This window comes from Capra hircus, chromosome 28 (assembly GCF_001704415.2).
Source record: "Capra hircus breed San Clemente chromosome 28, ASM170441v1, whole genome shotgun sequence".
Lineage (NCBI taxonomy): Eukaryota > Metazoa > Chordata > Mammalia > Artiodactyla > Bovidae > Capra > Capra hircus.
The window spans coordinates 22,491,922-22,514,006 of record NC_030835.1 but is presented as its reverse complement, the minus strand read 5'-3'; the positions used below and the strand labels follow the sequence as shown (position 1 = coordinate 22,514,006).

Genomic DNA, 22,085 nt, shown 5'->3' with positions numbered 1-22,085 from the left:
CATTGACATCTCAATTTTATAAAGATTCTCCCAATGATTCCAATACACAATAGAGTTAAGGTTTATGTGAGAAGGACAGACTGAACCAGTTTGTCATTGGGGTTTATAGGTCAGGAAAAGGGGATTAAGTGACTTTTTCAAGGTCACATGGCCAACATGAGATATTTTTCTTTCAGTTATATCATGGTACCCCAGTCTCCTCAGCACACATAATGTCCCCCTCTTCAACCAATAAAGCATATTTGAGTTCAGAGGAGACAAATATGAACAAAGTGGTCTAAAGTGAAAGTAGGAATGGCTCAGGAAGAATAAGTAATCATTATATTGTAGTCACCCAATCCTCCCAGCCTAACTCAGCTTTGGAAAGCTGCCAGATACTTCAGGATTGGGAAAGTAAAGCAAGGAAACCAGGCAAATACCACCACCACTACTATTACTAACAATGACAAAAATAAACACAACACTTTTGGCACTTTACACATAAAACCCCTATTTATAGTATAATTTAAATAAAATTCCCCACAGATGCAAAAGCCACAAAATCACAACTATTTTCTAGTCTTTTTAAAATATTCCTTTTTATTTCAGACACTCTGCACATAGGCTTGGAGATCTAATGATTACACATCTAAGAATCTTTACTCAATGAAGAATTTGAAAAAAGACTGACGGATTCTTATAAGCCCTATCTAACCTCTCTGATCAATCTAGTTCAGTGCCAGCATAGGCCAGTAATGCTATCTGTGTTCAAAAAATCTTAAATGATTATGATTTAGAAATATAAAAAGAAACCCAATTATGGAAAGATGATTACGGCAGAGACCCTGACTAGCAAAGTTTTTATACAACAGCAACTTCACTTTTGGGGTAAAATCACCTCTTTGGGGTAATGAAGTTTCTTTCCCTCCTATTCTCTCAGAGATTACATTTTCTAAAAGATGGTATTTGTGTCTCATATGACAACTCAGAGTCCCAGCCTGGTAACTGATGACTCATAAGTAGTTGGTGAATTGCTTGAGCTTCTAGGGGTGGCTAGGAAATAGGAACAGCAACTTCCTATCATAAATTACTGAGTCTTAGAATCTTCGATTTCTACAACTAGAAAGGATAGATGTAATCTAAATTCAGCGTATCACATGTAAGGATGCTGGTGACTTCCTGGGGCCAGACAGTGAGTTTCGGGCAAAGCAGAGAGCAGAAATTATCTGCATGCACTAATTCATGTCTCAGAAGCCAGAGTATCTACTTCAGAGCATTATATAACCTAAGATAATCTTATTCTGTCTTTTCCTTAAAGGTTCAGTTCATCTCCTACTACCTAGTATCACAAAATCAGGAATGAAAGAGATACTAAGGTCATCCTGTCCTTTTGGGGACTGAATCTTTTCTTTCCTATCCCTAACTACAGGGTTATGTACCTGGTTATGTACATATATGTATCTTGAGTTATGTATATATCATACATAACTAGTACAACTAGTGACAAAGAGCATTATTCTTAATGAAATAATAGCTTCCATTTTTGGATACTTTGGACAAGTTAGTTTATAATATTTAGCCAAGATATGTTTCCCTAAAGTAACTGCTCAATAATTAGATTTCTTTTGCTATAAAACAGGTCATCATGTATTTAAAGATATATATAAGGACCCTTCCATTTCACTTTCCCTAGAGAAGCTGTTCCTTGCCCTTTAAAATTTCTTCATGTCAAGTCACCCTAATTGTTCTGCACTGAATATTATCTAGTTTTGAAATATGTCTGAAAATGTGCTATTCAGAAGTGAACACATTATTTTAAACACAGCTAAGAATAGTAGAATTTTTCTTTCATTATTCTAGAGTATTCTCTATTCATAAGGCCTATGCATTCTCAATGAGGATGAAAATGCCCATTAGAGTGTGAAAACTGATTCTTGTATTAAAAAAAAATAATAAAACTGACTCTTCTTATGGAGAAAGAAGAGACATAGTACATTCAGAGATATACAGCACACTTCTGCCATTAAAATTTAATTGGGAAAATGACTAAGAAAAAAATTGTTAAAGACTCATTAGAAGGACAATGAAAAAAAAGGTTGAGAAAAAATAATATAGCCTAAGATCACATCAGCTGTTTTATCATACCATCATACTATTTACTTCTATTGACAAAATCCTTAAAACTAGTTTAAGGACAAAATCCTTAAAACTGTTTCAGTTGTGTTGCTGCTAATAGGAATCTCCTTTATTTTGTGATGTATGTTTTGTTTGCTTGGTTTGTTGGTTGGTTGGTTTCGATTTTTAGGGAGTGGCAGATTTTATTCTCTTTTGTTACTTCAAGACCACAAGTTTACATTTATTTCTGATAAAACTCTCCTTGTTAGGTATTGTCTGTTACTGCCTGTCCAGATATTTTAGAACCTAATTCAGCCAACTAATACATTCATTATTCTTCTAAGCACTGATTATTTACAAGTCTTATCTCTTATCACCTAGGTTACTCATGCCAATAACTTGCAAGAGGAATGTTGTAGAGAAAAATGAAAATACTGTCCTGCACGTAGCTCCTCCATTTTGTGTTAAAGTATTATTCACTATGCTTTAACTAACATTTATACATCCACTTATTGTGACCAGCTGTACATTTCCATGCATAAAATCCATAGTTTTCTGTTATTCATGTGTACACTATTAGAAACCTTGTCAAATATCTCATATTTATACTGACTCTATTACACTTTCTGATAGTCTAGTAATCCAAACCAAAAAAAAAAAAAAGAAATAAGGTTTAGTCTTTTATTTTTCTTTAATAAACTTGTGCTAGCTCAAGATGATTACTTCTTCATTTTCTCTATTTAATAATAATCTGTAAAGCCACCTCTGTGCTGCAGGAATTAAGTATTCTATTGATTATATTTCTTCTTATAATGGTATTTGTCAGTTATTTTCAGTTGACTCTTACTCTGTTCATTGATCATTTCACAGATACATGACCTGACTTTCCAAAAAGACTTTAAATGCCCAGGGCTGAAACCATATACCCTACAGTTGCCCAACAAAGTGTCATAGAAGATAACACCAATATACTGTTTAACTGACTAATGAATAATATCACTTGGTTTCTACTCACCATCAAATCAGATCAAATGAATCATAAATCACACTCACACTTTAGCCTAGGGTTGCAGATTGTTTTAAAGGCTTACCCTAACAAGAATATAAAAAATTAAGTCTGCTCTCATAGTCAACTCTGTTTTACTACTTTCTCACTAAGAAATAAGGTTTTTTACTAAATAATAAGGGAATTTTTTTAAAAAGTCTATGGAAAGGGAGGAGGGAACTATATAGGTCATGTATGCAAAAAACAACAACAAAGAAGAATGTTCCTTAGAATGGGAAGCCTCTTTACATTATAACAAATGAAAATCACTTAAAAATAGACATATCAGAATGGGCTCCTAAGACTTCTTTCTAACTAAAATTAAGCCTGTATGTTTATTTAAATTACCATACAGCTTTGTGGGTGAGGTTTTTAAATTAGACATTTTGACTACATTCAAAACACAGACTAGTTAGTTGAAAACTGGCTGACTGAATTATCTCAGTGAGCCATTTGTTTGTCATTTGATGGCACTGCATTTTTATGTCTTAGATATTTTATTATTCTGCATGTATATGTTATGATATTCTAAAATGATAATGCGCTGTAATTATTTGAAAGAAGGTATTTAATGATAAAAGAGGTAATGGTCTTTAAAGACATCAACATCGGAGGCTCCTGAACTCTCTTCACGTGGGCATACTGAATGAACAGGTACATATAGCACAATTTCCTCTGAAAGAAATGTAGCAACTAGCTGGGCAACTCCTAAACACAGAGTGAACTAAAAAATACCCATACCAAAATGGATATACGAAAGGCTGAGACCTACACTCAGCACGAAACCACCACCAGGAGAAGATCGTACAGTTAGGAGATAATCACCAACTTCTAGCCTTTTTCTGAGGAGTGAAGGATTAGAAGAATGAACTGTTTATACACACACACACACACACGCTCACACATATATGTATAATATAAATTATGTTTTCAATCTGGAAAATATAAAAGTCTAAAGCATTCTCAAACATTATTTTATTACCTAAGTGGATAACTTTCATGGCTGATGATAAATCTGTTCATTGGGAGTTAAAATTAAGATATCATAAATATTAATTATGTACAATTGCTTAAAAACATTACTGAAATCATCTTATTAATATCTGAATTGGAATGCATTAAGTTACTTCTTTTAAGATTTTTTGTTCAGTCGCTCAGCCATGTCTGGCTCATTGTGACCCCATGGACTATAGCATGTCAGGCATCCCTGTCCTTCACATCTCTTGCTCTAACTCATGTCTATGGAGTCAGTGATGCCATCCAATCATCTTTCTCTGTCATCCCCTTACCCTCCTACCTTTAATCTTTCCCAGGATCAGAGACTTTTCTAATGAGTCAGCTCTTTGCATCAGGTGGCCAAAGTATTGGAGATTCAGCTTCAGCATCAGTTCTTCCAATGAATATTCAGGACTGATTTTTTTTAGGATTGACTGGTTTGATCTCCTGCAGTCCAAGGGACTCTCAAGCGTCTTCTCCAACACCGGTTCAAAAGCATCAGTTCTTCAGTGCTCAGCTTTTTTTATACTCCATCTCTCACATCCGTACATGACTACTTGAAAAACCATAGCTTCACCTATATGGACCTTTGTTGGCAAAGTAATATCTCTGCTTCTTAATATACTGTCTAGGTTTGCCATAGCTTTTCTTCCAAGGGGCAAGTGTCTTTTAATTTCATGGCTGCAGTCACCATCTGCAGTGATTTTTGAGCCCAAGAAAATAAAGTCTGTCACTGTTTACATTGTTTCTCCATTTATTTGCCATGAAGTGGAAAATAGATTTATAAATTATCAAAGACCTACAGTGTAGGGTTTTGTCATAGTCTAGAGCCTAACAATGGACACTACTTCAAGAATAAAAAGAACTAACATTGACTGAGCCCATATTAAGTGCCCAGCAATTTAAAAACTTTATTTCAAATGCTTTTTCTTGGATATTTGAATACTTTTCCCAAGGTCACAGAAGTGGTTAGTTGCAAAGCCAGAACTGAAAATTAACTCTCATTCTTCGACTTCTTTCCACATCAGTTTGTATTCTAATTGGATGTAATGAGCATTTACCATTGCTGAGGATAGATTCTAAACTAGTGATTTAATCCATGGCTAATGAGGCATTAAATGTCCACAGCTGATAGCAAATAGTATGCAAAATATTTGAAAACTGAATTTATCATCATTTACCATCACTTTTATAAGATTGTGTACTACCTTCGTTTATGTATTTCATCACGCTTATTTCTTTGTTAAAGATTCTTGTTCACTGAATTGTCATATAGACAAATAACATACATTGATGAAATTACAATCTTGACACTGGGAGTTGAAGTCAATAAAAAATTATTGGCAAAAAATAATAGATTCATTAAGTGCTGCTAAATTATGTCAGTCGATGTTATTCTCCCCTCAGATCAGAAGAAACCATCACATTACAACATCATGAAAGCAATGACCACAAAATAAAATGACACCTTAATAAAGCAGGCTTGACTGAATATTGAATTTTTTCTTTCAGTTTTGGATATGAAACTTCTAGAAATGGTTTATTAAGAAACTCTTATTGATGGAAAATTATATATGCAAGCTTCCAATTTCTCAATAATTAAATTCCTACAATTAGAGGTAGTATATGCAGCTATATCATCAAAGGACATAGTGCAAAATCTTGAAGGCAGTCAGTGCAGACTACACGTGGATCTCATTATATTCATCATTTCAAAGTAAACATCAAAAGGCATCTGGATAAAATAAACAGGGGCATTTTTCTACTTATTTCAAGCACTTCCCAAGTTCACTGTCTGCCTTAGAGTGTTAGATTAGAAGTTCAATGCCAATTTGCTCTCTTGCCTTTGTAAATATTTCTGCATTATACCAAGAAGTTTATAGGTTTTTTTCTTTATTATTGAAATTCAGAAATCTCAAAGTAATATCTAGATATGAATCTTCTTTCATTATTATTGACTCAGCTCTTGGTCATTTTTTTTAATCTGTAGCCAAACCTTTAGCTCAGGGTAATATATTTTCCTACGATGATTGCTTCTCCTCAATCAAGTCATTTTATCTTTCTAAGATCTTGTGTGTTGTATCTTTGAGTCTAAATTCCATGTTTCTAATATTTACTAAGATTTTACAATTCCTTGTTCTCACACCTAAAATATGGGATAATTCTTTGAGTTTACTTCTGGGTTTCATTGGTAGCTGTTCTGTTATTACTTTTTCTATTTGCTTGTATGCTTTGTTACTTTATTTTTCCTTTGATAGTTACTTTCCAGAGTAATAATTAAAGGGTCCATAGACCCAAACTCAGTTTCTTTTGAGTGCTGGCCTGGCAGTTTAATATATATTTAACATTGGACATGGTATGTTAACTATGCCTTACTTTCCTCATCCCATAGTGATAATAATAACACAGCTTTCATAGGATTATTGTGAGGATTGAATGAGTTAACGGATGTAAAGCTCAGAAAATAGTGCATGGTGAATAGTAAACTTTCAGTAAAACTACTCAATTGTTCCTTTTACATAACACTGTTGTATTTTACGGGCTTCTCAGGCGACTCAGTGGTAAAGAATCAGCCTGCCAATGCAGGAGACACAGGCGATGTGGTTCAATCCCTGCGTTGGGAAGATCCCTCAGAGGGGGAAATGACAATCCATGCCAGTAATGTTGCCTGAAAACCTCCATGGACAGGGGAGCCTGGCAAGGTACAGTCCACAGAGTCCCAAAGAGTCAGTTATGACTGAGCATGCACATGCCTATCATTTACAAAGTGAAAAGAAGAACCCCCCCCCAAAAAAGCCAACTTTTCATGTATCAATGAGGACATTATTCAGAATTTTGAATAGTTTTCTTCTGATGACTTATCTGCAATATCTGTTTTCTTTGTTTCATTGAGAACATTTGCTCTCATTTTCAGCTTTCCTTCCCAAATGACTGGTTATTTCATTATCTTTTCATATTTTCAGGTTCAGGTTTAGATGGCCCATACTGGTGGTGGCTGCTAATGGCTCCTTATGCTTGAGTCAACATTTGATATCATGAAATTGCAATGTTTGGGGAACAGAGAGGAGCAGGAAGTCAGATTCCTTCTAATTACGTGTACTGGGAATGAATCTGACAAATGTGATCCAAAGAGAAAAAGCAAGAGTGAGGTGGTTAAGTAAAACTCCAACATCTATGACCATGCCACCCTGAACACACCCAATCTCATCATAAAAGCTCCAACTATATTTAGGATGCTGATAATAGTACTTGGAGGAAGCACTAGGGCAAACATTTTGTTTAACATCTTTCTGCAGAGCTCTGATAAATTGTAGAAGCCCACTGTGTGATTCCCATTGATAAAAGCCACTGTTCCAAATATGGATTAAATAATGTGATCATTTCCCAAGCCTGGGTTTCCATCAGTTTTTTCTGTTGGAGAGATTTGTTGACTTGTCTCTCTGGGTTTCCCCACTTTGCTAATATTGGGCTTAAAAATGCCCTTGTCAGCTCCTCGGTGAACTCAACACATCTTCATTTTCAAAAACTAAATTCATGAAAGTGACTGCTTATTAATGTCACCCTTCCCTGTTTTCCAGCATTGTAACAGGTTTTCTTTTGCTCATTTGACATTGAAATCAGTTCCAAGACATTAGAGTATGAAGGGAAGGGAATGAATATGATTGGTTTAATTTCCTATCCTGAATTTAGAAATCTGTTTTAGCTATTGGAAATAAATGAGATGCTCATTTTTACTATGGAAATCTACTTAGTTGAAGAACAGAATCTACAAAGTAACGCCATGTTAAGTTTGCTAATTTACCTAAAATGATGCAAAGTAAATAGCTGTCAATATGATTAAAATTACTGGCAATCTGAATTTAATTAATTTAAGAGCTGTGTTATTTTCTTACTTCCTTCAGCCTCTTGACCGGTTAATTAGTAAGATTTACTATTAATGCATCTCTAAAATTTCTATGCTTATCATCAAGAGTAATGACATGGACCACTCAAAAGAAAAATCAGCCTGAATCATTTTTATTGACATATACTCCCATTATGAGACTGTTTTAGGTAACAGTTTAGCTGTTTTAAATTAAGTTGTATGTGCTGTGTGCAGGCTCAGTGGCTTCAGTCATGTCCAGGTCTTTTTGACCCCGTGGACTACAGACTCCAGGCTCCTCTGTCAATGGGAATCTCCAGGAACGAATACTGGTGTGGGTTGCCATGCCCTCCTCCAGGGGATCTTCCCAACGCAGGGACTGAATCTGCATCTCCTGTGTCTCCTTCACTGTGGGAGGATACTTTACCTGCTGAGGCACCTGGACTTAATATGAAAATGAGACTTAAATCCCTGTGCTTATGGACCTGAAATATCCAGGAGGTAATATCTAGAGAAGGAAAAAGGAAAAAAAAAAAAAAAGCCAAACCAGCCAGATATTTGAATCTAAAAGAACAGAAGTCACAAACCAACTGTATGTAAACTAAAAAAAGGACCGAAGACAGGTACAAGATTTTGGAGTTACTGTCCATAAAAACCAGTCATGTCTATATCATGGTAGAAAGCAACTGGTACAATGAGTACTTACTGCTAACAAAAACAATGGTGATTTATCCAAGTTGAGTTCAGCACCTTTAAAACACACACACACACACAATTGCAATTTAATTTATCTTATTCCTCCTAGCTCCTCTCTGTTCCTCCTAGCTTCCTCCTAGCTTGTAACAGTAGCAGAGAAAGAGGTCAGATGACAGAAAAAGAGGTTAGACTGACTTGGTCAGCTGTAGGCACATTGTCAGAATCATAGCTGGGTTGGAGAGAGGGAAAGCATTTGGCTTTATGCAATGCAGGAAGCTCTACAGACTTGCTCTGAGTGTCTGTGAGGTCACATGCTATACACTCTAATCTACTTTTTGAAATTAATAGCCAGGTGTTATACCAGTTTGTACCTTAATCATTAATTATGACTGTGGAGGCAAAAGAAAAAAAAATATGAGGACACATGAGCTGAAGTGATAAAAGGGAAAGCATCAATCACGCACGACAAGAAAGCCAAAGATACCCTTTCTGCCTGGATGCTTTCATTTGTGACTCTACAGAGTCTCTGTCACATCAGACTCCAAACTTCAGAGACACCATTTCTCATTGTCTTTTTTTTTTAATAGAAACCAGCTCTGGTTGTGAAACTCAGAGAAAAACACAATAAAATACCTATGTTGGCAATGTGTGAATTTTCCCAGTAGTATCACCAGGCTCCAGATTAAAGGTCATTGCCATAAACAAAACTGCCAGTCAAGCATTGTGATCCTTTCAGTAAAGGTTAAAGTAAGCTACATCATAAAAAGATATTAAAATCAATAGCCAATAGTCATACCGGCATCACAGATTGGTCCCCACTCTTCAATTTTGCTACAATGTCATAATAAATGCATTGCTTATGTATCTTAAGAAGATGGGTGGGGCATGTGAATCTCACCAAAGTTCCATACCACAGTATAAGACATCACAAAGTTTGGGAAGTAGAAACCCAGTCTCCATTCTGGTATCAAGTGGTGTAAACGGGGTATTTAGAAACAGAGAGACCAAGACAAATAAAGGAAAATGTTCTGTTAAGTATTGAGTTCTGGTTTCCTATTGGATCTTGGATAGATGATTTCACTTCTCTAGTGCTCTCATCTATAAATGACTGGTTTTAGCCACATAAAGAATCTGTCTGAGCTTTTACAAATGAGCTTCATAAAGATCTGCAAGGACTATACACAGAAACTTACATAAATCAGATTCTTTAATGTTTATTGAAAAGATATGCATTAAAGGAGTGCTCCTCTGTGTACTAAAGAACTAGTTGTTATAACTTTCCAATCTGTTATGAACCAATGCTTTAAAAACATACAAAGTATGTTTGACAAAGTATGAATTAATAAAAATGAATATATACAACATAGGATCCTAAATATTTCTATTAGATTAGACAGATATAAAATTACTCTGTTAAGCTGCTACAAAAATTTCTAAGTGCTTCCCATCAAGTGGGGTCACTGTTGTGGACTGACCAGCACTAGTTCACAAACCACACTTTAGGTAGAAATTGAGTTAAGGTCCCATCTAGCTTGAACCTTGAAAGTTTCTGTGTGAAATCTAGATCCCTTAGATCCATTCTGCACCAGCTCTTTCTACCCAAATCATACAATCCAACATTTCATCACACTCAAAATTAAGGTCTGTCTTCTTTAAAAAACAATGTGAGATTGTAAAGACTAATGACAACAAGAACAAAATATGTTTCCCCCAGTCACTTGTGATTAGTAATGTTCCCTGAACAGTAAGGGTAAAGAGCAGGGGAAAGCCTGTAGAACTAATTATCACAGAGACCAACCATTTGCTACCTGATCCACTAGTTTCCTCCTCTATCCTTCTCCAATTACATAATCACCCAGATCTGGAAAGTCTTTACCAACCTCTATACAATGTTTATTTATAGGCTCATTCAGGATTCCTCACTGCATTTATTAGACACTCAAAGCTTACCATATCCAGGAAGAGGAAGTAAAGAAGAAAATATACTCTCTGCCTTCAAGTTGTTTAGATGATATCAGTTCTTACGTTGTGGAAAGAATCACAACTAGTAAATGCGGAAGGAGCAATGCTGAAGAGACATCAAAGTTGGGCTGGAGGGTCACATAAGGCTTCTCAGAAGTTAATTGTTTTAACACTGTGTCTTAAGCCATGACTACCTGGTGATCTGTCTATAATCCTAGAGAAGTTTAGTCTGCTCACTGGACACTTGTTTGTGGTTCACTACTTCTTTATTGTTACCTGCTTGAATAAAAAGAATACCCTTCCCAGAGAGCAGATCTTTCTTTGATTAAGAGTCTCTAACTGATCAAAAAAGGACTGTGTATATGTGTATGTATTAAATTTGTATGTTTTGTGGGAGATAAGCAAAGAATCAGGAAGAGTGGTGATTATAAAGTGAATGGTGAAAGGTATCATCAAATATGACTTTACCAAAGAATGTGGTAGGAAGGATGAAGCAAGTGGCGAGAGACGAGGCTGGAGAAACTAAGGGCTGAGGTCAAAAAGTTTCTCGGATATCTTCCTAAAGATTCTGGATTTATCCATAGACCTTTTAAACTCATTAAAAAGGCTTTTGAGTAAGGGAGTGATAGAATCAATACTTTGTTTTTAAAAGATCATTCTGGCAGCTTTGTGAAGGGTATCTAGGAGGTGAGCAGAATAGAGCTGAGAGTGTCAAGAGATTCATCAAATAATTCAGGTGAGAAATCATGGGTCCCTGGACTTAGTCAGTAGTAGTTAGGAATGCAAAGAATGGAACATATTAGTAAGACACTGACAAGGCAATGGGAGATGAATGATTTTCAGGATACCGGCTTGGGTAATTTGGAGGTTAGTAATTTCATTATCTGAAAGAGAATACACTGACGTAAGTACAAGATGAGAGTGGAAAGAAAGAGTTGAAAATTTGGGGCTGGTGCATGGGGATGACCCAGAGAGATGTTGTGGGGAGGGAGGTGGGAGGGGGGTTCATGTTTGGGAACGCATGTAAGAATTAAAGATTTTAAAATTTAAAAAAAATTAAAAAAATTAAAAAAAATTAAAAAAAAATAAAATATAAAAAAAAAAGAAAATTGAACATGTTCAATAATTTAAGGTATCTGCAAAAGGTAAAATGGAGGTGTCGATAGGGAGTTTGAAATAGGAATCTACTTCAGAGATGGTTCAGATGGTTGGAGAGAGAAAAGTTGGTCAGCAGTAATTGTAGGCATTAAATGGATGTAAACACTTTGACAAGCTTTGCCTAAGGAACTTCACTTCACAAGAATTTATTTTATTCTATAAATAGGTGGGGTTTTTTTTATCTCTTTCATGTTCCCAAATAGTACTAAGGAGGTCATAAAAAATAAGCATTTTTTACTTAAAAATTGAGTGGGAAAATAAGCTAAACAGTAAATGATATAAAATAATAGAGTTAAAGCTGTACTGAGATTCATATGCAATGCACAAGCAACTAAATACTGTTCACTTCCCAGAGTCAGGTCACATTTTTGGCTCAGGATTTTCAGTCACTATTGCAAAAGAGAAGTCACAAATTACATATTTATAACACATAAAATAAAAACAAACCAATTTCTCAAAAGTGTAATTATTTTTGGTACTGGGAATTGAGAAAAATTTCCTCATGAGAAAAACACAGATATAGTGAGCAGTGTTCTCAGTAACACCATTAAAGTGAATAAGAGATGAAATATATAACTGTTATTATATCCATCAATGTAAGGTGATAATATAACAACTAGAGTAAGGCAATTCAAAGGAGGAAGGAAGATAGAAGAGTGTACTTCACCCACAGAGCCTAGGTATGTTAGTTTGTATGAATGAAATGCTACAATTCTTTCATGCATTCATCTGTAACACCCTGGATATATTTAATCTCTCAAACTAGACTGGCTACTCTCACCCACTTTCTCACTCTTTAAGGTCACAGCCTTCCTCAAGACACATCTAATTGTCTCTTCAATATTCAATGATTTTCAGACCTATAATTAACATGTATCAGAAAAGTGACATTATTTTGATAACTCCTCTAAATCCAGTGGCTTAAATCATACCTCGAAAATAAGTAGTTGTTTAAAACCTGTTTTGAATAAATAAAAATTTATTAAGTAAACAAGCCTGATGATATTATAAAGGCCAGTGATATAAACATTAATGACACACTGTTTGCCCTCCAAGGACAAACAATCTAAATTAAAAAATACTAGAATTGATCATTCTTACAATAAATACCTACCCGGGGAGTATCCTATCATTTTGCCTTTTCATACAGTTCATGGGGTTCTCAAGGCAAGAACACTGAAGTGGTTTCCCATTTCCTTCAACAGTGGACCACATTCTGTCAGAGCTCTCCACCATGACCCCCCAACTTGGGTGGCCCCACACAGCATGGCTTAGTTTCATTGAGTTAGACAAGGCTGTGGGTCTAATATGCTACTGGAGATCAGTGGAGAAATAACTTCAGAAAGAATGAAGGGATGGAGCCAAAGCAAAAACAACAGCCAGTTGTGGATGTGACTGGTGATAGAAGCAAGGTCCAATGTGTAAAGAGAAATATTCCATAGGAACCTGGAATGTCAGGTCCATGAATCAAGGCAAATTGGAAGTGGTCAAACAGGAGATGGCAAGAGTGAACATCAACATTCTAGGAATCAGTGAACTAAAATGGCCTGGAATGGGTGAATTTAACTCAGATGACCATTATATCTACTACTGCGGGCAGGAATCCCTCAGAAGAAATGGAGTAGCCATCATGGTCAACAAAGGAGTCTGAAATGCAGTACTTGGATGCATTCTCAAAAATGACAGAATGATCTCTGAAGTTGAACAGTTCTATGAAGAAGTACAAGACCTTTTAGAACTAACACCCAAAAAAGATGTCCTTTTCATTATAGGGGACTGGAATGCAAAAGTAGGAAGTCAAGAAACACCTGGAGTAACAGGCAAATTTGGCCTTGGAGTACAGAATGAAGCAGGCCAAAGGCTAATAGAGTTTTGCCAAGAGAATGCACTGGTCATAACAAACACTCTCTTCCAACAACACAAGAGAAGACTCTACACATGGACATCACCAGATGGTCAACACCGAAATCAGATTGATTATATTCTTTGCAGCCAAAGATGGAGAAGCTCTATACAGTCAACAAAAACAAGACCAGGAGCTGACTGTGGCTCAGATCATGAACTCCTTGTTACCAAATTAAGACTTAAATTGAAGAAAGTAGGGAAAACCACTAGACCATTCAGGTATAACCTAAATCAAATTCCTTATGATTATACAGTGGAAATGAGAAATAGATTTAAGGGACTAGATCTGATAGACAGCATGGCTGATGAACTATGGGTGGTGGTTCATGACATTGTACAGGAGACAGGGATCAAGACCATCCCCATGGAAAAGAAATGCAAAAAAGCAAAATGGCTATCTGAGGAGAACTTACAAATAGCTGTTAAAAGAAGAGAAGTGAAAAGCAAAGGAGAAAAGGAAAGATATACCCATTTGAATGCAGAGTTCCAAAGGAAAGCAAGGAGAGATAAGAAAACCTTCCTCAGCAATCAATGCAAAGAAAGAGAAGAAAACAACAGAATGAGAAAGACTAGAGATCTCTTCAAGAAAATTAGAGATATTAAGGGAACATTTCATGCAAAGATGGGCTCGATAAAGGACAGAAATGCTATGGACCTAACAGAAGCAGAAGATATTAAGAAAAGTTGGCAAGAATACACAGAAGAACTGTACAAAAAAGATCTTCACGACCCAGATAATCACGATGGTATGATCACTCACCTAGAGCCAGACATCCTGGAATGTGAAGTCAAGTGGGCTTTAGAAAGCATCACTATGAACAAAGCTAGTGGAGGTGATGGAATTCCAGTTGAGATAGTTCAGATCCTGAAAGATGATGCTGTGAAAGTGCTGCATTCAATATGCCAGCAAATTTGGAAAACTCTGCAGTGACCACATGACTGGAAAAGGTCAGTTTTCATTCCAGTCCCAAAGAAAGGCAATGCCAAAGAGTGCTCAAACTACCACACAATTGCACTCATCTCACACGCTGGTAAATTAATGTTCAAAATTCTCCAAGTCAGGCTTCAACAGTACGTGAACCATGAAGTTCCAGATGTTCAAGCTGGTTTTCGAAAAGGCAGAGGAACCAGAGATCAAACTGCCAACATCCACTGGATCATCAAATAAACAAGAGAATTCCAGAAAAACATCTATTTCTGCTTTCTTGACTATGCCAAAGCCTTTGACTGTGTGGATCACAATAAACGGTGGAAAATTCTGAGAGAGATGGGAATACCAGACCATCTGACCTGCCTCTTGAGAAACCTATATGCAGGTCAGGAAGCAACAGTTAGAACTGGACATGGAACAACAGGCTGGTTCTAAATATGAGTATGTCAAGGCTGAATATTGTCACCCTGCTTATTTAACTTATATGGAGAGTTCATCATGAGACACACTGGGCTAGAAGCAGCACAAGCTGGAATCAAGATTGCTGGGAGAAGTATCAATAACCTCAGATATGCAGATGACATGACCCTTATGGCAGAAAGTAAAGAGGAACTAAAAAGCCTCTTGATGAAAGTGAAAGAGGAGAGTGAAAAAGTTGGCTTAAAGCTCAACATTCAGAAACGAAGATCATGGTATCTGGTCCCATCACTTCATGGGAAATAGATGGGGAAACAGTGGAAACAGTGTCAGACTTTATTGTTTGGGGCTCCAAAATCACTGCAGATGGTGACTGCAGCCATGAAATTAAAAGATGCTTACTTCTTGGAAGGAAAGTTATGACCAACCTAGATAGTATATGGAAAAGGAGAGATATTACTTTGCCAACAAAGATCCATCTAGTCAAGGCTATGGTGTTTCCAGTGGTCCTGTATAGATGTGAGAGTTGGACTGTGAAGAAAGCTGAGCACCAAAGAATTAATGCTTTTGAACTGTGGTGTTGGAGAAGACTCTTGAGAGTCCCTTGGACTGCAAGGAGATCCAACCATCCATTCTAAAGGAGATCAGCCCTGGATGTTCATTGGAAAGACTGATGCTGACGCTGAAACTCCAATACGTTGGCCACTTCATGCAAAGAGTTGACTCATTGGAAAAGACTCTGATGCTGGGAGGGACTGGGGGCAGGAGGAGGAGATGACAACAGAGGATGAGATGGCTGGATGGCGTCACCGACTCGATGGACATGAGTTTGAGTGAACTCCAGGAGCTGGTGATGGACAGGAAGGCCTGGCATGCTGCAATTCATGGGGTCTCGAAGAGTCGAACATGACTGAGTGACTGAACTGAACTGACAATAAATACCAGTTGAATGATTACTCTGGGACAGGCATTCCTATAGGAGGCATTGGCAGTACAGAAAGGAACAAAACAAAGAATGAACTCATAGTGTCTGTGTTTCACAAGGGGAGATTCAAATATATATATAGCATCAAATATATATATAGATGTAGATAATATGGCATCAAATACATATGTAATATATGGCATTAAATATATATGTATATATATACACATATGGCATCAAATATACATGTTTATATATGTACATATGTGTGTGCGTGTGTGTGTGTGCATGGCATGAGTCTGAGCAGGCTCCGGAGTTGGTGATAGACAGGGAAACCTGGAGTGCTGCAGTCCATGGAGTCATAAAGAGTCAGACACGGCTGAGCAACTGAACTGAACTGATGGCAAGAGTACTGGCATGGGTTGCCATTCCCTTCTCTGGTGGCTCTTCCTTACCCAGGGATTAAACCCAGGTCTCCCACATTGTGGGCAGACTCTTTACCATCTGAGCCACCAGGGAAGCCCATGAGTATGTCTATGTATATTTGTATGTATATGTATATACTGGAGAAGGAAATGGCAATGACTCCAGTATACTTGTCCGGAGAATCCTATGAAGAGTGGAGCCTGGAGGGCTTCAGTCCCTGGGGTCATAAAGAGTCAGAAGTGACTGAAGTGACTTAGCATAGCATACCATGTGTGTGTTTGTGTGCGTGTATATGTATATCTTGAAGGAAATGAAGAAGAAAGCCACACTTTTGTATAAGATTGATCCAGACCAAAAGAAAAAAAAAAAAAAAACAAGAAGAAGTACAAAAGTTCTAAACCACTGTAGCAAAAATGAACTAAATCTAGTGGTGAGTTGTAAGAAATAGCATAAGAGATGGTGGTGACGGGTTAGTGATTGTGAGCAAATTCTAGGTCTTTGTGAGGACTCTGGCTTTTCCTTTGAGTACCGTGGGGAACTACTGAAACATTTGAGCTAAGGAATGACACAGTCTGACCTAGCGATAAATGCAGTGGTTTTGACTAATGTATCCAATGTAGTATATGAACAGAAATGAGGAGTCATGGAAGACTAAGCAAGAAGGGATGCTTAGGAATTACCTGGACAAGGTGGGAGATAGGATGGGAATAGAAACTCTTCCAGACTGATGGATACATGGCCTGAAGAAAGGAAACGAAGGTAAGAAAAAGCTTGCTGTGCAAAGAAGTACAAGCAATTTATCATGGCCACAAAATAAATGATAAGGCAGAGGGAGTGATGAAAGGCAACTAAAGAGATAAAGCAGGAAAACACCGAAGGACTTTAATTCATATCCCTAATCTTTGCAAATAAATTTAATATTCTCAGGGGCAGGGATGATATGTAACATAAGCCATGTCTATGACACACAAGTTATCTTCAGTGTCTACATAAACTCAGTGCAACTTAACTGATGAAACAATTTTCACCATGACTAGGGTGGATATATATTGGATATGTATTGATTGATTGATATGTCAGATGTTATGTTTGAGTGATTTTTAGAAAAAATTACCACTTGTCTATAAGAGAAATAGTTTCCCCCATATGAGGCCTTGGGGAGCAATAGCATGTTATCCTGCCTCATTTCACCATCGATATGCTGAAGTCACCATTAGAGAGTTGCTCTGCTTCAGCTTGGGCTTCCCACGTGGAACAGTGGTAAAGAATCCACCTGCCAATCCAGGAGACCCAAGAGACGCAGGCTTGATCCCTGTGTCAGAAAGATTCCCCTGGAGGAGGAACAGCAACCCGCTCCAGTATTCTTGCCTGGAAAGTTCTATGGGCAGAGGAGTCAGGTGGGCGACAGTCCATGTGGGGTCCAAAGAGTAGGACACGACTGAACACACACACACACACACACACACACACACACACACACACACACACACACACACACACACACACACAGCTTCAGCTCACTTTGACCTAATCTTGGCAGCTCTAAATTCTAACAAATTCACAGCAAATGCCTGGGAATCCAAATTGCAAACCAATCATTATGCTCTAAATAGGAATATATATTCTAGAAAAGGAAATCTAACATAGCTTCACTGACCTTTACAAAAGTCAGATTGGGATTTCCCTCAGATTGAGATAGGCGGTCTGAAAATAAATGCGTCTAAAAAATCATAGTCAAAAGAAAAGATTGCTACTGGTGCCCTGGCTTAAATAAAGCGGTTGGTTACTACATTCCTTCTCGATCACCTCAGGCTCTTGCAGTACAGGGAGTTTTATCATTTTCAGCTGCTAAAAGATAAATAAGGACATAATGTGCTGTAATTTCATTTAACTAGGCAATCCAAAGTTCTAAATAAGTTTGAATGTTTGCCAATAGTTGGAAGAGATTTAGTGACTAAACAAAAACAATACAATGTACATGTATATGAATTAAAAGCAAAAATAAATGTTATTAAGTAAAAATACAGAAGAAATACAGAGGCTGTTTCCTCAAAAGTGAGGCTCTGTATGGTCACAGAACAAAATATGGATAGAAGGGGGTATGGGAAAGAAGAAAAGAGTACAAAAATAAATCAAATACTGAATAATTTGTATGCAAACAACAAATAGAGTTGAGGATATTGTTTTCTCAAGAGATTCTTTTGCTTAATTATTGCATTTTGCTATCTATGAATCCAGGTGAAATTCTCATTCTCCAGCATCTGCATGGTAAAGCCTTTTCAATAATATAAGAAAGAGGCAAATCATTATGCAAGTCCCTGGTGGCTCAGATGGTAAACAATTTGCCTGCAATGTGGGAGACCTGGGTTTGATCCCTGGCTTGGGAAGATCCCCTGGAGGAGGGTAAGGCAACCCACTCCAATATTCTTGTCTGGAGAATCCCCATGGACAGAGGAGCCTGGCAGGCTACAGTCCATGGAGTTACAAAGAGTCCAACATGACTGAACGATTAAGCACAGTACAACATTTAAGACAGAGGAATGCAAAATAAAAGAATAAATCGAAATGTAAGGCCAAAGATCTAAATTGATGCCATCATTCACTTGCTTTTTCACTTCTCACTTCTGTGCCTCAGTTTTCTTTGCCTGTTCTGAAAAATGGGGGCATAATAATACCTCTCTTGCTTTCTTCATAGAGCTGTGGAGCAAATGAGATCTTGAGTGTAGGTCAATCACCTCCAATTCTTAATTAAAGAGCTATGTAAATATCACTGACTTAGAAAAGTTATTTAATGCTAATAAGCCCCCAAGTACTCATGTATCAGACAAAGCTGTTGCTGGCCTGCTTACTTGCAAAGTGACCTTGTAAATGTCAAGTATGGTAAAGTGAAGTCGCTCAGTCATGTCCGACTCTTTGCGACCGCACGGACTGCAGCCTACCAGGCTCCTCCCTCCATGGGATTTTCCAGGCAAGAGTACTGGAGTGGGTTGCCATTACCTTCTCCAAGTAAGGTAGCTGAAGCACAGTTCTTTGAAGTGTAAGTTACCATCAAGCAGAAGGCTTTCAAATCTCTTCAAACAACTGTGTGGAGGAAAAGATTATGGTTGACTAGAAATGGTAAAACTTTAGATACATTTCATAATCTTAGGAAATAAGGCTGATATGTATAAAAAAACCTGCTGATGTTAAAATTTTCACCTCTCAGAGAGAAAAATAGATTAGCAGAAAATTCCACTATCAAAATTCTAGAACATTAACTACCAATACTATTACAAGTGGTTAGGAAATAGTAAATTAAACTTTGCAACACTTCCCCAAAGGGAGTGGAAATACACAGTCATTACTTAGAGTTTAAATTGGACTGGGAACGGTAGGCCAGCATGCATTATGGAGAAGCAAGGCTTCAGTGGGAGCAAAATGAACCAAATGACACTGCAGATCTTTTCCATATTTAATATTTGACAGGCAAATATATTTGCGTGAAAGCAGTAATGTGCTGGGGAAGCCATCACCATGGGAATGCTCAATCAAAGCTTTAATACTTTTAATAAGCATAATACTATGAGAGCATATTTTTCTTTCAAGCGCAACTCATTCAAGTTTGAGGAAACTGCTGAATCGTCGCACTATATAAAATCTAGAATGACAGCCTGATGTAAACAAAAGCAATCCTTTTATATTTTGTGTTGCTTTGAACAAAGACAGGGAATGTGGGATAGGCAATGGGATTTAGAATACCCTCACGGCAATGATAATCAGTCAAAATCCTTGCTATATGATGAAGATAGGGTAGATAGGAGAAGGCAACATTTTTAAATAAAGGACAACAATAACTAAAACATACATAGTAATCCAACATACACCAAAAAAGAAAAAAAAAAAATGATGGAGCTTTGTTCATTGGTAAAGTTAATTTGGAGAACTGGAGGTATAAGTCATAGCTCCTAAAAACTACTGTGTTAATGATTTGCCGTGAAATAAATTGACCTCTCCCTGATTTTGCCCCAGTTTTATACTTCTCGGTCGGGGTTGGGGAGGCAATTTTACCAGGAATATTTGGCTTATTTAAATTGTTGTGATAGGAGGAGGATGATGCTACTGGCATCTAGTGGATAGAGGCCAAGGATGCTGCTAAATGTTCTACAACACATAGAATATTCCCCCACAACAAAGAATTATCTGGCCCAAAAGTCAACAATATCAAGACTGAGAAACTATGCTCTAAGTTGAAAGTACCCCCAAAATTATAGTGTGGGATAAATAGAGACAGTCATTCTCAGAATGAAAAACATGAAAATATGTTATTAATATTACTGTTCTTGCTTCTCTTCTGGGTTTTGTTTTAATTATAAAGCACATGGCAAAAAAATGATTAATTTGTATAATAGTCATAGTGCTTTCTTTTTCAGTAGTTTTTGTTCCCCAATTAATTAGCATTTGGTGGCTTTCTTGTAATGAATGCCAAAAACACACAATCTCCCTAAACTTTCAAAAGAAGTTACAAAATACAATGAGATTATTAAACCTTTCTGAAAAAATTTGTAGGAGATAAATTAAGAAGATTTTTCTTCTTCAGAGATGTTATCTATAAACATTCCTTGGAAGTCTGAAATAAAGTGAAAAACACATAAGCACAATTCTGGAGGCTCATTGTGCTCATAATGCTGAAAATAGAATGTGAATGCTGGAGAGTTCATCTCTGAATGTGTCAGCGAGATGAGGCAGCTAAGGGTCAAGGTTATGTCATGAATCAGATCTAAATCTCAGGTCTCCTGATGCCATTTCTAAGCCGATTCCTGTTCATCATAAACATAAAACAGCCTGCGTGACTAATAAATTATTCTAAAACAAGAACTAAATTTGTATTCTCAAAAAACTTAGAATGATATTATATGAACAATATCAGAATCAGGGTACATATTACAAAGCATCCCATTGCTTCTTGTAACTAAAGTTTATCTGACTCACCACATACAGAAATTTTTTAAAAAATGAAATGTAATTTATCAGTAATTATATAGGATTAAATTTGTTGTGACAATCCTAAAAACTTTATTTTATAATCTCTGTTGGCATTTATTTTTTTAAAAAGTGAAAAAAAAAGCGATAATCTAGATGTAGTTCATAGATTTTCTATTATGGCTATCATGTTTTTAATATATATATCATGGCTATTTTTTATCATGTTTTACAAACTGTTGGTTTGAATTGCTATGCTTGCTACATGTAAAATTGAAAACTTTCTAAATGAAATATTTAGATGGAAGACAGGAAGAGCTTAAAATAAGACATTCTTACCAGAATTGTGTTTTTTTAGTTTGGCTACTGCAAATGGGGCCAAAGTTGGGGAAGACCCAGACCAAGAACAACTTCTATATATCCACAGATTTATCTTTCAATCAAAATTAAAACATGGAGTACTGGAACCAGCAAAGAACTAGAAACCATGATACCAGATTCTCCTGCTCCCATCAGCTGTTTCTAAGATGTTAAGAAAATTACTCAACCTCACTGAGTCTTAACTCCCCTAACTGGAAATCGTGGAAAGTACAAAATCTCTCCCACATCTGAATTTTTACCATTTTATGAAACTTTAATCTCAAAAATCTTTTAATCTGCATGTAGGATATTTGCTGCTATTTAAAGGTCCATCTAGTCAAGGCTATGG

General features: G+C 36.7%; 1 protein-coding gene across 2 annotated transcripts in view; it reads right to left on the bottom strand.

Annotated features, from left to right (window-relative positions):
• CTNNA3 (catenin alpha 3) overlaps nt 1-22,085 on the bottom strand; it is a 1,853,842-nt gene that overhangs the window by 774,578 nt on the left and 1,057,179 nt on the right. The gene's annotated exons all lie outside the window — the stretch shown is intronic.